Source organism: Puma concolor, chromosome A3 (assembly GCF_028749965.1).
Source record: "Puma concolor isolate L17-30 chromosome A3, mPumCon1.1.hap2, whole genome shotgun sequence".
NCBI lineage: Eukaryota > Metazoa > Chordata > Mammalia > Carnivora > Felidae > Puma > Puma concolor.
In genome coordinates, this window is record NC_141669.1 from 26,258,967 (window position 1) to 26,275,710 (window position 16,744).

A 16,744-nucleotide genomic window follows, 5' to 3' on the forward strand; every position below is an offset into this window, starting at 1 on the left:
CCTGAAGCTAATATTTTATGTCAACCACATGTCAATTAAATAATAATTTTTTAGGGGCACTTGTATGGCTCAGTCAGTTAAGCATCCAACTTCAACTCAGATCACGATCACCCCGTTCATGGGTTCAAGCTCCACATCGGGCTCTGTGCTGACAGCTCAGAGCCTGGAACCTGCTTCGGAGTCTGTGCCTCCCTCTCTCCCTGCCTCTCTCCCGCTCAAATTCTGTGTGTGTCTCTCTCTCTTAAAAAAAAAAATAATAATAATACTTTTTAAATACTTTTTTTTTAATGTTTATTTATTTTTGAGAGAGAGAGACAGAGAGACAGAGTGCAAGCAGGGGAGGGCCAGAGACAGAGGGAGGCACAGAATCCGAAGCAGGCTCCAGGCTCCAAGCTGTCAGTACAGAGCCCGACGCCAGGCTTGAACTCATGAACTGCGAGATCATGACCTAAGCCAAAGTCAGACACTTAACTGGCTGAGCCACACAGTGCCCCTCTTTTTTTTTTTAATGTTTATTTATTTTGAGAGAGGGAAAGAAAGCATGAGCAGGAGAAGGGAAGAGAGATAGGGAGACAGGGAATCCCAAGCAGGCTCCACCTGTCAGCACAGAGCCCAACGTGGGGCTCAAACTCATCAACCATGAGATCATGACCTGAGCTGAAATCAAGAGTTAGACGCTTAACTGACTGAGCCACCCAGGAACTCCTCAATTAAAAATAATTTTTGTAAAATGATGCTGCATGTGACGCCTGGCTGGGTCAGTCAGTGGAGCATGCAATTCTTTGTCTCAAGATAATAGGTTGGAGCCAGGCATTAAAAAAGAAAAAAAAAAAAAAATGATGCTGCAGACATCTGTTTATTGACATGGGGAAAAAAGCCTCTAAACGCTAAACCCAACTAACAAACCATTGTTAGACCTAAGACAATACCTATATTAATAATCTAAGTTAAATAAAACCCACTGCTAAAAATTGCCATTGACCAAGAAAAGATACATTAAAGTATCAGGATACATACACATGGACCAATTTGACAAGATTTCCCCCACTAGCAAAAGGGGATTTCCCCTTCTTATTTCACTTCCCTACCCTATTTCTGAAAGGTATAAACAGAGAGCAAGAAAACATTCTAGGAGGACCTGGGTGGCTCAGTCGGTTAGGAGTCCAACTCTTGGTTTCTGCTCAGGTCATGATCTCATGTTCATGAGTTCGCGCCCTGCATCAGGTTCTGCGCTGGCAGTGTAGAGCCTGCTTGGGATTCTCTCTCTCTCTCTCTCTCTCTCTCTCTCTGCCCTTCCCCTGCTCGTGTTCTCGCTCTCTCTCAAAATAAATAAACTTTAAAAATTTTTTTGAAAACATTCCAGACAAAAAAAGAGGACATTAAACACCTTATTAGTATCTTCCTTCATGTAATATATAAAACATAATAGTTTCAGGTTGGTTGGTTGTTTTTCTCACTTGTCCTGCAAGGGATTTGAGTTATTCTCCACTCTAACTCTTTCAGCCATCATTTACCAGACAATGTAGAGAAGCCAAGTTGCTTTTTGAAGTAATTAACTATAATCTAATGCAATTTTTGTTTTTGTGCTTTTGTTGTGGCATGTTTGAGGCCTGTTTTTTCACTAAGCATTGGTAGTGCATGTGCCAGCTCATCCGTCTAGAATTATGTTTCTGATTTTGCAACCATAAGATGTAAACAAAAAGAATCTCAGCAAGTTCTTCCTTGCTAACTAGCCAAGAAAACACACCTAATGTGCACTAAGAGATGGGCATGTCAGGTATCAGATACACACGAAAAGGAAAGGTAGTCAGGCATAATGGCCACAAAGATAAAAGGCTTTCCAAGGAGTTCACAGATGGGTAATTTAGGAGGAAAACTAACTTTGAAAACTAAGGGCTGTGGTTAAACATGGAAAGTGAGCTGTACGTGTGCATCCACTCTACCAAACTTTTCCATATCCCTTTGGATTGTTTTCACTGAACTATCACTAAAGCAAATGTATTAAGGTAAAATCTTCCCAGATTGAAGAATATTTGGGTTTAAATGCAGGTGTGTCCTCTCCCCATTCCCAGAAGATCATACCATAAAAGCTTTGAAAGCCTCAGCCATGCTCAAGAACTCGTACCTTCAAGAGGTCGTAGACAATATCACTGGCACCTTCTTTTAAACCACGGCCACCAGAAAAATTCAACTAAAGAAATAAAAACTCCTTCCCAAACCCCCTCTGCACTTAGGCCAATTAGATAGATAGATAGACAGACAGACAGACAAACAGACAACCACTCAACCAACCTTAGCTCTATAAGCCAGCATTTCCCAAAATCAGAATTGGTAGACCTCTGTATCAAAATAAATTGGAGGGGGTGAGTGAGTCAATGATGACTATGTTGGGGACAGGAAAAACAAGAATACCAATACCAATGACAATTAAGGAAGACCACGAAGTCTTTTCTAAGATGAAGACTTTGACTTGGACACACTGAAAGTTTTAGGAGGCAGAAAGACAACTAGGTAAGATGTCTAGCTGGTAAAGAGTAAGAGCCTTAAGTGCAAAAAAAAGCATGAATGACAGAAACGTGTATTTCAGAGCCATTTAATTAGCGGTAAAAGATGAGAATGGCTGAGCAATCTTAATATGCACAAACTACTGATGACAGCACAACTGCTAAAAACATAAGTCTTTGGATATAGACACTTGAGCATGCAAGTAAGAAGTTGAGCCAGGGAGAAAGAAAAATGAGGTGCAGCTCAAGAGACAGAGGGAAAATACAGTACAGTGAAAGCAAAGAGTTAAAATTTTCGATGTAAACAGAATTTGATGCACTGCAATGAATGAGCACAATGAGAACAGAGAAAAATGCTAGTCAATGTATTTGGTGAGTATGAGAAATCAGTAACCCTAGGGCAATTAGTTTTCAGTATTTGGGGGTAAACATTAAATTACAAGTAGTGAAAGACCAGAGAAGTTACAAGAAAATGGAGACGGCAAATGAAAACCACTCCAAGAAGAGTTGAAAGCAGCTATCATTGCCTTTTTTTGATTAAAAAAAAAAAAAAGGTCTCTATGTCTCCCAATCTGAAATCTCCAACACCTCAAATACATCAATTCACTCACTTTATGAAATAGAACCTTAGGCATTAGCAATCATATGTTTAAACCTCCCAACAAAGTAAGTTATCTTTGCTGTCATGGGAAAGTCAACATTTTTTAAGCATGCTTTTGGAAGAGATGGCAACCAACATAAATAAGAGAGGGCATTTTTTGGAAGATAGTTTCTAAGATTTTTCTCTACACATTCAAATTAAACATGTATTAGACATTAACAATCCTGTACATGGTTCTATAGAACTCAAGCCAATAGTTCATACTAGTTTTTTAAGATTTTTTTTGTTTATTTTTGACAGAAAGAGATAACAAACGGGGGAGGGGTAGAGAGAGAGGGAGACAAAGAATCCCAAGCAAGCTCCAGGCTGCCAGCACAAAGCCCTACATAGAGCTTGAACTCATGAACCATGAGATCATGACCTCAAAATCAAGATTCACATACTTAACCAATTGAGCCACCCAGGCGTCCCTTAAAGATTTTATTTGTAAGTAATCTCTACACCCAACGTGGGGCTGGAACTCACAACCTCAAGATCGAGAGTCACATGCTCCACTGACCCAGCCAGCCCGGCGCCCCATCAATAGTTCATGTTAAAAAGGAGAGTGATAATTTAAAATACTAGCATTTGGTAATGGTAGCAAAGCTTTCATCTAAGGACATCAAAGCAACTCTTAAACACCTATTAATTATAGTCATTCTGAACTGTCCTGTTTGCTGCAGCAGAATACAAGCATGAACATGATCACATTCTACCTGAATGACACAAAGTATTATTTAAAACATTTGTGTTTAATATTCAATAATTATGATAAATGGGGGTGTAACAACAAAAGTTGTTTTGGATAAGTACTTCAAAATGAAAAGTAAAATTTTCTCAACATGAACTTCAGTAACTGTCATCCAGAAAAATTCAGAAGGCCAGAATAAACTTTTTTTATTCTACTAAAGAAAAAAATCTATTAAACAAACTACAAACACTGTAAAAAAAAATACAACAAAAACACTGTTTTCAGCTACTTTAGATATACTTGATGTTTAATTCAAAAAGGAGGTAGTAAGGCAGAAAGAACTACAAAATGGGAGTAGAGGAACAGCCAGAATTTAGTGTACCTACAATGTGACAGGCACAGTACTGGGTTCCTTAAAATGTTATTCTTGGTTAACTGTCATAGCAATCCTATGACACAGTCACTATTATTTTTAGCTTACAAACAAGAACACCAGAGTTTCCTCAAGTTCATATAGCCAGTAAAGGGCAATGCCAAGATTCTTGGCCACGCTGGTCTGTCTCTGAGCTGTGAAGCTGTCCTACTCAGCACAGTACCTACTCTAAGAAGCAAGTGATCCAGGTTAAAGTACTAACATTTCCAAGATCTAGGTTTCAGTTTCCTTTTCTATAAAATGAAGAGGGTAAACTCAATTATGTCTATAATTCTAGGTTATTATAATATACGAAGAGGTAGAATTATTTAGATTCATGCTTAAAGATACTTACCAATCACTTGTATACATTTTACTAGGTATAGCTCTAGGTTATCAGCTTTCATTCTATGCTTTTCTTGAGTGTTCTATCAGAAACTTAAAAAAGATCAACATAGGGGGTACCTGTCTGGCTCAGTCAGCAGAGAATGTAACTCTTGATCTCGGGGTCATGAGTTAAAGCCCTACATTGGGTGTATAGCTCACAAAAAAAAAAAAAGAGAGAGAGAGAGGGAGAAAGAAAAAAAGAAAGAAAAAGATCAACATAGGAGAGACAGAGCAGATACCAAGACCTCTTTCCCAAAAGTAAGAAAAGAAATACACAAAAAGAAATATATAAGACAATTTAATGATGCTTAAGAAATTACAACTTTTTTTTAATGTTCATTTATTTATTTTGTGAGAGAGAATGAGCATGAGCAGGGAAGAGGGACAGAGGGAGAGGGACAGAAAATCCCAAGCAGGTTCCAAGCTCAGCGTGGAGCCAGACACAGGGCTTGATCCCACAACCCTGGGATCATGACATGAGCTGAAATCAAGTCAGACACCCAACAGATTGAGCCACCCAGGTGCCCAAAAAAATTACACCTTGATAAAAATCCTTCAACAAAGCCTTTTAACATAAAGCTTTTAAATTTATGAATCTTAATGTGTTTTCATCATCAAAAGAATCACCAGAGTTCATTTATTAATTGTCAGCATTATTTATAAGACTTTGACACTTTGACTTTAAGACAGTAAAGACTGAGGTTCTTTGGAAAAATGGCAGATTCTACATCTGGGGCAGGAAATGTAAAATGAGCCTGGAACATCTTATCCCAGATATGATGGTTAATTTTATATGACTCCTTGACTGCCAGGATGCCCAGACATTTGTTCAAACACTATTCTGGGTTTGTCTGTCAGGATGTTTCTGAATGAGATTAACATTTGAAATTGTAGACTAAGTAAAGCAAATTGCCCTCCCTGATGTGGGGAGCCCTATCCAACATTTGAAGGCCAGAATGAACAAAAAAGCTGACACCCTCACAAGTAAGATGGAATTCGTCCTGCCTGACAGACTTCAGGCTGGTACACTGGTTTTCTTCCTTCCTTCAGACTAAAACCAAAACAACACTGGCTCTTCCTGAGTCTTGAGCTGGACCGGAACTACATACACCACTAGCTCTCCTGGGCCTCCAGATGCTAAACACAGATCTTGAAACTTGTGAGCCTCTAAAGTTCATAAGCAAATTTATTATAATAAATCTCTTTCTATATATATGCATATATCCTTTTGGTTATGTTTTTCTAGATAATACAGACTAATACACCACAATGCAAGAAAGTTATCACCGACTATTAGGGCCATGTCTAGAGGACTCAAGAGTCAGCTTAAAGAGACTCCAACTGACTAAAGATGGGACAAATTGAGTATCTTTTAAGTCTATGAGTTCACAATGACACTTGAAAAATTTTTTTTTGCTGGTCACCTGTATCCAAAGGTACCTTTTATCCTAATGCTAAGGAACCAATTCATTATTTTGATAACTGGTAAATAAAGGAAAAGGATCAAGCATTACTTATCCCACTTTTTCTAAATGAACTGTTCCTTCAAGTAACTAGATTAATTGAGGACAGGAAATATCCTCTTAGAGAAATATTATAGATAATAAATGAGGGTAGAGTGATTAAAAACTGTCACCACTTCACAAGTCCTAATAAATTATTAGATCTAAACAGTGATCACGAATGACTACCGGTATCACCAAAGAGAGACAATCAGGCAATTCCCTACTGTCTGACAAAAACAAAAACAAAAACCCTAAATCTGATCTAGTCCCTAAATCTGTGTTGTTCACTACAGGAGTCACTAGCCCCATGTGGCTACTAGGCACTTGCAATTGTAGCAAATTCTAATTGAGATGTGATATGTGTAAAATATACACCAGATTTCTAAGATTTAGTACAAAAAATGTAAAATACATCAATAGTTATGCTGGCTTCATGTTGAAATAATATTTCGGATATAGTAAGTGGAATAAAATATATTAAAACCAATTTCTCGGGGCGCCTGGCTGGCTCAGTCAGTTAAGCGTCTGACTTCAGCTCGGGTCATGATCTCATAATCTGTGAGTTCGAGCCTCGCGTCGGGCTCTGTGCTGACAGCTGAAAACCTGGCACCTACTTCGGATTCTGTGTCTCCCTCTCTCTCTGCCCCTCGCCGCTCACACTGTCTCTCTCTGTCTCAAAAATAAATAAAAACATTAAAATAAATAAATAAACAAACAAATAAATAAATAACCAATTTCTCCTGTTTTATGTTTTTAAAGTGGATACCAGAAAGAATTCAAATTACCAATATGTGGCTCAAATTTATGGCTTTCTTTTTATTTATACTAGACAATGCTGCTCTAGATCTCATTAACAATTTTTATAAAATAAATGTGACAGAAGAACATGTTGAACACCATCCCAGAGATGGAGTTACAAAGATCCAGGCTGCAAGAATCTCTAAAAAAGAAAAGACCCAGTTTCTTCAACAACAAAACAAAATTGCAAGGAAAAAAAAAAAAAGAAAAAACAGAGTGAGATGGAAAGGGAATGTGTAGATTTAAAAAGACATAGGGGCGCCTGGGTGGCTCAGTCGGTTAAGCGTCCGACTTCGGCTCAGGTCACGATCTCGCGGTCTGCGTGTTCGAGCCCCGCGTCGGGCTCTGGGCTGATGGCTCAGAGCCTGGAGCCTGCTTCCGATTCTGTGTCTCCCTCTCTCTCTGCCCCTCCCCCGTTCATGCTGTGTCTCTCTCTGTCTCAAAAATAAATAAACGTTAAAAAAATAAATAAATAAATAAGACATAATATCAGGAAGGAGGCAAAAAGGTCTCCTCATCACATCTTTTCTTTCTTTCTTTCTCTTTTTTTTAACATTTATTTATTTTTGAGAGAGAGAGTCCAAGCATGGGAGGGGCAGAGAGGGAAGGAGACAGAAAATTGGAAGCAGACTCCACACTATCAGCACAGAATTTAACGTGGGACTCGAAGTCATGAACTATAAGATCATGCATGACCTAAGGCAAAGTTCAACGCTCAAACCAATTGAGCCACCCAGGTACCCCAGCTCTTTGACATTAAACTGGAAAAGACAAGAAAAGAAAAGGTATACAGATCGGGGAAAAAAAAGAATAAAAACTGTCCATCTAAGCAAATGACATGATCATCTATGTAAAAAAATCCACAAGAATCAGTAACAACTCCTGAAATAAATGAGCAAGTATAGCAAGGTTGCAGAACACAGGTTAAAATACAAAAGTCAACTGCTTTTCTATATACCAGCAATGAAGAAGTGGAATTTGAAATGAAAACACAGTAACATTTATATTAATACCAAAAAAAAAAAAAAAAATAGAAGATGAAATACTTGGGTATTCATTAACAAAATTGTATACAATTAACAAACTTGTATAAAACCTACATGAAATAAACTACAAATTCTGATAAATGAAACCATAGAACTAAATAAATGAATGGAAACATATTCCATGTTCATGGATAGGAAGACTCAACATTAACAAGATGTCAGTTCTTCCCAATTTAATCTACAGATTCAATGCATCCCAATCAAAAGCCCAGCAAGTTACTTTGTGGGTATCAACAAACTCATTCTGAATATTTATTTCATGGAGAGGCAAAAGACCAAGAAAAGCCAACATAATATTGAAGGAGAACAAAGTTGGAGGACAACTGCTGCTACCCAACATTAAGACTTACTATAAAGCTACAGTAGTCAAGACAAAATGATATTGGCTAAAAAACAAATACAGCAATGGATCAGAATAGAGAGCCCAAAAATAAGCACCCGGAAATATAGTCATCTGATCTTTGACAAAAGAAAGGAGTCAATAAAATTAAGAAGAGTCTTTTCAACAAATGGTGGCTGAACAAACAGACATCAAATATGGTAAATCTCTACCTCTTCTATTCAATTTTGCTGTGATCCTAAAACTGCTCTAAAGAAATATTTTTTAATAGTAATATTTTTTAAATACTTATGAGACATATTAACCACTTGCAACATATGAGCCTTATTTGAATTGCAACTTAAAAACAGTTTTAAAAAAAATTGTGACTGGGCGCCTGGGTGGCTCAGTCAGTCAAGTGTCCAACTCTTGATTTTGGCTCAGGTCATGATGTCATTAGTTTGTGGGGTTGAGCCCACATCAGGCTCCACACTGACAGCACAGAGCCTGCTTGCGATTCTCTCTCCCTCTTAGCCCCTCCCCCTTCTCTTAAAATAAATAAACTTTAAAATCATAATAATATGGAGGTAAAAATAATATGGGAGGGCAGATGCAAGGGGATACAGGTGAAACAAACTGGCAATGGGCTAATAATTTTGTAGTCCTGGGACAGGTAAATGGGAATTCATTACACTATCCTCCCCAGTTGTGTAAAACCACAGAATTTGAGTTAAAAAGAACTTTGGAGGGGTGCCTGGGTGGCTCAGTCAGTTAAGCATCTGACCTCAGCTCAGGTCATGATCTCACAGTTCATGAGTTCGGGCCCAGCGTCAGGCTCTGTGCTGACAGCTCGGAGCCTGGAGCCTGCTTTGGATTCTGTGTCTCCCTCTCTCTCTGCCCCTCCCCTGCTCAAGCTCTGTGTCTCTGCCTCTCAAAAATAAATAAATATTTTTAAAAAAAGAAGAACTTTGGAAATCAGAGAATGGTAAACATGAGCGAAAGAAATGGAAACAAAGCCAAAAATATCTGAGTTTGTGACCTGGATAAAAAACTTTGAGTTTCAGTTTTTTCATCTATAAAAATAAGTATAAAACACTAAGTACCTTACACAGGGTGGCTTAGCATTAAGTGGAATAACACATACAAAAACATGTATTTCCTTAAAAAGCCAACTGTTTCCTAAAGTACTAAACAAACACAAACTCGACTGGCCTAATCTCTTTTGAAAGTGAGAAAAAATTTTTAAATCCTCATAAGTCTACATGCAATTTGCTCCTCCTTCCTAAAACCATCCCTTTATCCCCAGTAACCATCACTTTATCCCCAGAATATACTGTATACAGTGTATCCCAGTTTTATACAGAAGACACTCTACATATTCCCCATGCTTAAATGGTGACTTATTTTAAGATGAAAAGAATTTTACAAACTTACCACTCACCAGCTAGTGTTAGTTACTACTACCAGTTATTTGGTGATTTTTAGAGTTCCAAATAGATACACTTCTTTTGGCTAACAGGTGGTACTTATTACTTTTGCCATTAAGAAATAGTTTAATGAGGGGTGCCTGGGTGGCTCAGTCAGTTGAGCGACTGACTTCAGCTCAGGTCATGATCTCACGGTTTGTGAGTTCGAGCCCCGCATCAGGCTCTGTGCTGACAACTCAGAGCCTGGAGCCTGCTTCGGATTCTGTGTCTCCCTCTCTCTCTGCCCTCCCCCGCTCATGCTCTGTCTCTGTCTGTCTCAGAAATAAACATTAAAAATTTAAAAAAAAAAAAGAAAGAAATAGTTTAATGAGCTTCCTTTCCAACCCAGGCCCAGGAGAATGGCTCCCGCAAAGAAGGGTGGAGAGAAGAAGAGTCATTCTCCATCAACGAGGTAGCGACCAGAGAATACACCATCAACATTCACAAGCGCATCCATGGAGTGGGTTTCAAGAAGCATGCTCCTCAGGCACTCAAAGAGATCCGGAAATTTGCTATGAAGGAGATGGGAACCCCAGATGTGCGCATTGACACCAGGCTCAACAAAGCTGTTTGGGCCAAAGGAATAAGGAATATTCCATACCATATCCGTGTGCAGTTGTCCAGAAAACATAACGAGGATGAAGATACACTAAACAGGCTCTATACACTGGTTACCTATGTACCTGTCACCACTTTCAAAAATCTACAGGCTGTTAATGTGGATGAGAACTGCTGATTGTCAAATAAAGGTATAAAACTATAAAAAGAAATTGTTTAATGAGTGTTTGCCATTAAAACTAGCCCTGATATTCATGTCCCAGAGAAAGCTAAATCACTTGATGCCAGTTCTTTACGGATTTCAAGGATCTCACACATATTTTAGTTAAAATTTATTAAAAATTTCTTTCCTCAGGGTGCCTGGGTGGCTCAATCAGTTAAGCATCTGACTTTGGCTCAGGTCATGATCTCATAGTTTGTGGGTTCGAGCCCCACGTTGAGCCCCATGTTGAGCTCCACGCTGGCAGTGTAGAGCCTACTTGGGATTCTCTCTCCTCGCCTCTCTCTCTCTCCCCCTCCCCCACTTGTGTGTACATGTGCTCACTCTCTCAAAATAAATGAATAAACTTTAAGTAAAAAAAAAAATTTTCTTTTCTCAATTTTTTTAAGTTAAATACCTTAGGAAAGAATAACATATTTAGGCAAAAACAACCTAATAGATGCTGCAACATTTGTACAATGGTATAAATCATTTCTGTCAATGGTTATTTTGGGGTGTCAAATTTTAGATACTTACTTTGGTCACCTCTATATAGTCTAAAGTTTTCTATATAATGAAGCATTTTTATGATAGAAAAAAAGCTTTGTATAAATATAGAATAATAGAGGACTTCATTCTATAAAGGAACATGGAAACAATAATGAATACTAAATTGTTTTGTAGTTACTGATGTAACTTCATTAAATGAAAATTGCTATGTAAAAGAAGTTAATAGGTCTCAATCAGTTGGTCATCAATTAATAGTAACTATTTTTAATAGAAATATAATCTTTTAATAAAATTTTATAAATTTTTAATGTTAATGTCCAGTGGAAAATTTTTAAATTTTGAGGTGACATTTATGTAATTGAAGAGTTCTGAAAATAGTTACAGTGACATTACTGTTCTGACCTCTGTTCTCATATATTATCTTGGAGAGCCATCTGAGGCCTCAGAAGAATGAGGGAATGACCAGGAAGCTCAGACAACAGGAATCAAAATTTACAAGTCCCGGGGCGCCTGGGTGGCGCAGTCAGTTAAGCGTCCGACTTCAGCCAGGTCACGATCTCGCGGTCCGTGAGTTCGAGCCCCGCGTCGGGCTCTGGGCTGATGGCTCAGAGCCTGGAGCCTGTTTCCGATTCTGTGTCTCCCTCTCTCTCTGCCCCTCCCCCATTCATGCTCTGTCTCTCTCTGTCCCAAAAATAAATAAACGTTGAAAAAAAAATTAAAAAAAAAAAAAAAAATTTACAAGTCCCAACCAAGAGTCAGGAGTCCTGCCTGTGTAACTCAATCTGTGGTTCAAGAACCACATTCAAGAAATCAGCTAGTGTGCTTAATAAAAAATCAGACTCCCCCAAAGCCTAACCCAAAAAGACTGAATCAGAATATATATGAAAGTATCAAGCCACATAACAGCACTTCACTAAAGATTATTTTATTTTCTTCCTATAAACCTTAAATAGCTTCCCCCAGCCCATGAAACCATCTCACATCATTTAAATAATTCCAAATATCTCATCTTGCAAAGTGATCCTAGTACCTGGTTCTGCCTCTCTTGGCAACAGGATGCATCCGCAGACCTGAGACCCTTCTGGCTTCAGTTAACACCAAGGGACCCAGGGCTGCCTACACCTAAGTGGGGCGGACTACAAAGAGCTTCTACCCTGGGATTAACAACTCTGCTCAGGAGCTTTCATGTTCATCTTCTAACCTGGAAGTCTCTGAATTTTGCACTGCCTACAGCTCCTAACAGTATTAGCAAATTTCCTTCTCCTGGTAGCAAACCTAGTTATTTGTTCTGTCAGTGATTCAACTGCAGAGTGTTCTGTCAGTGACCAAATTGTACAGTGATAAATCTTCGAAGAAGTGCCTCAGATTAATTACAAAGGAGGCCTCCTTCTCTTACTTTTTATCTCCTTGATACCGAAACTACCTTCCACACTTCATATCCCTGAATTTCAACTCCATACTCTCCCCCAAATTCCTGACATATAAACTGTTTTATTTCACAATCAACATCTATTTGTGTTTTTTGTTTTCATCTTAATTTTATTGTCAATGTTGTCCATTATAGATAGAATTTTAGATATAAATACATCTTCTCTCTAACGAGGACATTTCCATTCTTCGTTTTTAACCTATTCTCAAAAGCTAGAAAACACTACAGTACTGTTTCAGGTTACAGCGTATTATTTATGAAAGAAAATTTTAAAAAAATTTTTAACGTTTATTTATTTTTGAGAGAGAGAGAGACAGAGCATGAACAGGGGAGGGGCAGACAGCTAGGGAGACACAGAATCCGAAGCAGGCTCCAGGCTCTGAGCTGTCAGCATGGAGCCCGATGTGGGGCTCAAACTTATAAGCCTTGAGATCATGACCTGAACTGAAATCAAGAGTCAGACCCTTAACCAACTGAGCCACCCAGGCACCCCTATAAAACAAAACTTTAAAAGGGTGGAGATACGTAGTTGATTAAACTACTAAAAAATTTAAAATACCAAACATTTTGATTTGATAATATGTACATACTATATTTTTATTAATATTCATTAATAATGTTTATTTTAGGGTCACTTGGGTGGCTCGGACAATTAAGCCTCTGACTCTTGATTCTGGCTCAGGTCATGATCTTCATGGTTCATCAATTCAAGCCCTGTGTCAGGTTCTGCATCAGCAGTAGAGAAACTACTTGGGATTCTCTCTCTCTCTCTCTCTCTCTCTCTCTTTTTGCCCCTTTCTCTCTCTCTTAAAATAAATACATTTTAAAAAATAAGAATAATAATGTTTATTTTAGGCAAGTGTTATAAACAATTCAATATTATTATACAGAAAAGGCTAGTTACTACGTCCAGTTAGTCATTTAAGACTGTATTAATCACACAGGAAACTTTCTGGCAGGATTCCTAATCTCCAATATTTTAACAGAAAGTTACATATGGTGAACTTCCAGTTAAGTGAATATATCAGGTTACAAAGCCATATATATATGTGAAATGAAGTTATTTTAGGATAAGAGATGATTTATTTCAATTTTACATTTACTTATATTTTCTAAATTTTAAGGTATCTGAACTACTTCTGTAATAAGAATAACACAAGCTTTTCTTTTTCATAATTTCCAATAGCCATCTCTCCAAACAGAGGAACAATTCTGTTCCTGGGTGCTCACAACACTTTTACTCACTACACTTCAAAATGTGGCTAGTTTAAAAGAGCTAATGTTGGTTTAATTGATCTCAGCCTCTGTCCTATTTCAGACAACTACTCAAGCAGTTTTATAGTTATGTTTGTTTCGTTGATTCATCCACTTAATCAAACATTTTATTAAATACCCATTCAATGCTAGGCACTGTCACATCCTGGCTTCCTAATGAGTCTTAGGGTAACTGTCTGTTGACATCTTTCTTTTCTTTTATTTTATTTTTGAGACAGAGAGAGACAGAGCACGATCGGGGGAGGGGCAGAGAGAGGAGACCTAGAATCTGAAGCAGGCTCCAGGCTCTGAGCTGTCAGCACAGAGCCTGACACAGGGCTAGAACTCACGGACCGTGAGATCATGACCTGAGCTGAAGTTGGACGCTGAACCGACTGAGCCACCCAAGCGCCCCTGTTGACATCTTTCTTGACGAAACAGCATACATAGTTCTCATTCACACTCAGGATGCACTATAATTCCATAGAGATCGAGTAAAAAAATACTGTAGCTACATGAGCAAAATACCTTTTATTGCCACCATTAATACCTTGTCCAACCTGAAGCAATGTTTCAGGTTGAAAGTTATTTCATACAGTCACCCACTAACTAGCCAGGAAAAGTTTACCTCTCTCCAAACCCCACCTAAAAATTTTGCCTTTTTTACATTTTCAGATTAATTTACACATTGATACATTCACATGGATGCTAATAACAGCCTGCAAATTATGAGATATTCTGTTAAATTATAAAGATTGTAGACCCTTCTTTCTTGGGTATAAACATAAGACAGACATATTTATGCAGAAAAATGTTTAAAAGAATAAACTTTCTGTTTTGAAATGCCACTAAAACCAAGCATGAGGAAGATTCAATAATACAAAATTGAATCAAAAAAGTCTTACCACCAGATTCAGAAAAATACAAACTAGTAATAGCACCATACAAAATTAGGATTAGGTGTGTGGTACATTTTTTTGTTAATAATCTTTCACTCAAATGTTTCTCTAACTGGTATACCTGGGATGTGGTCTGGGAATATAACGAACCTAACTCTAACTCTCCTTGAACTGATGTACAGTAATGCCAGTACACAGCTACTTTTGGAGGTGATATTTGTCATCTGTTTCCTATTCCTCCATCTTTTAATGTGTGTGAAACAAAATGAACTGCGTTAGAGAAACATACCAAATCACGAAATAATCTAACAAGACAAAAATGAAAGCTTTATTTAAAGACTAATTTAAAGAAGACAACACTAATGACCTTACAGAAATAAAAAAGGTTATAAGGAAACACTATGAACAACTGCACACCAACAAATGAGACAACCTAGATGAAATGGATAAATTCCTAGAAACACACAAACTATCCAAATTGACTAAAGAATAGAAAATTTCAACATATGTATAACAAGTAAAGAGACTGAGTCAGCAACCTCCCAACAAAGAAAAATCCAGGACCAGAAGGCTTTACTGCTGAATCCTACCAAACATATAGAATAGAATTAATGCAATCCTTCTCAAAGTCCTCCAAAAAACAGAAGAGCAGGGACCACTTCCTAGCTCACTCTACTGCGTCACCCTGATAACAAAGCCAGACAAAGACATCACAAGAAAACTACAAACCAATATTCTTTATGAATACAGATGGAGAAACCCTCAGTGAGATACCAGCAAATGAAATCCAGCAACACAGTAAAAGGATTATACTCAACCAGTAGAATTTATCTCAGGAGTGCAAGGGCAGTTCAATATATGTAACTAAACAATGCAATAGACCACATTATTAAACAAAAGGAAACACAGCACATGATCATTTCAATTGACACAGAGAAAGCATTTCACGAAATCCAACACCCTTTTGTGAAAAATACAGACTTGGAATAAAAGGAAACTTCCTTAAACTAAGAAAGGGACATTTGTGAGAAAACCCACAGCTAATATCATACTCAACAGCAAAAAGTGAAAGCTTTCCCCCTAAAATTAAGAAAAATTAAGAATAAGACAGGAATGCCCACTTTTGCCACTTCTATCCAATATTGGTAGTGGAAGTTCTACCCAAAGTAATTAGGCACGAAAAAGAAATAAAAGGCATCCAAATTGGAAAGGAAGATACAAACTCTCCCTATTCACAGATGACTTACATTAAAAAGTTCTAAAGAAAAAAAAAATTCTAAAGAACCCACATTAAAACTATTAGAGCTAATAAAGGAATTTAGCAGTGTTGTAAGAAGATCAAACAAAACTCAACTGTATTTCTATGCATTAGTGAGGACCAACCCAAAAAAGAAACTAAGAAAACAAGTCTATGTATGATAGAATCAAAAAGAATACTTAGCTATAAATTTAACCAAGTGTATGAAAGACATATACACAAAAAACTATAAATATTACTGAAATAAAGATCTAATAAATGAAAAAAAAATCCCATGTTTATGAGTTGAAAGACTTAATACTGTTAAAATGGCAATACTCCGCAAAGTGATCAAAGGATCCAATGAAATCTCTATTAAAATCTCAACTCTCTTTTTTGCAGAAATAGAAAAGCTGATCCTCAAATTCATTTGGAATTTCCAAGGGCCCTGAATAGCCAAAATAATCTTGAAAAAGAACAAAGGTAGAAGACTCACAATTCCCAATTTCAAACCTTACTACAAAACTAAAGTGATCAAAATAGCGTGGTACTGGCATAAGGACAGACCAATGGAATAGAACTCAAAGTCCAGAAATATGTCCAAACATCTATAGAATAGAAAAGAAAATCCAGCAATAAACCCAAACATGTATAGCCAATTCAATGGCAAAAGAAGAAACTCTTCAACAAATGGTGCTGAGACAACTGGACATCCACATGCAAAAGAATATGGGAATGCAAGCTGGTGCAGCCACTCAGGAAAACAGTATGGAGGTTCCTCAAAAAACTAAAAACAGAACTACCCTACAACCCAGCAATTGCACTACTAGGCATTTACCCAAGGGATACAGGTGTGCTGTTTCGAAGGGACACATGCACCCCAATGTTTA

The 16,744-nt window shown here is 37.6% G+C and overlaps 1 protein-coding gene and 1 pseudogene across 4 annotated transcripts in view; one reads left to right on the forward strand and one right to left on the reverse strand.

Annotated features, from left to right (window-relative positions):
* MEMO1 (mediator of cell motility 1) overlaps positions 1 to 16,744 on the reverse strand; it is a 124,531-nt gene that overhangs the window by 76,768 nt on the left and 31,019 nt on the right. The window lies entirely within an intron of this gene.
* On the forward strand, positions 9,868 to 10,532 carry LOC112864115 (large ribosomal subunit protein eL31 pseudogene; annotated as a pseudogene).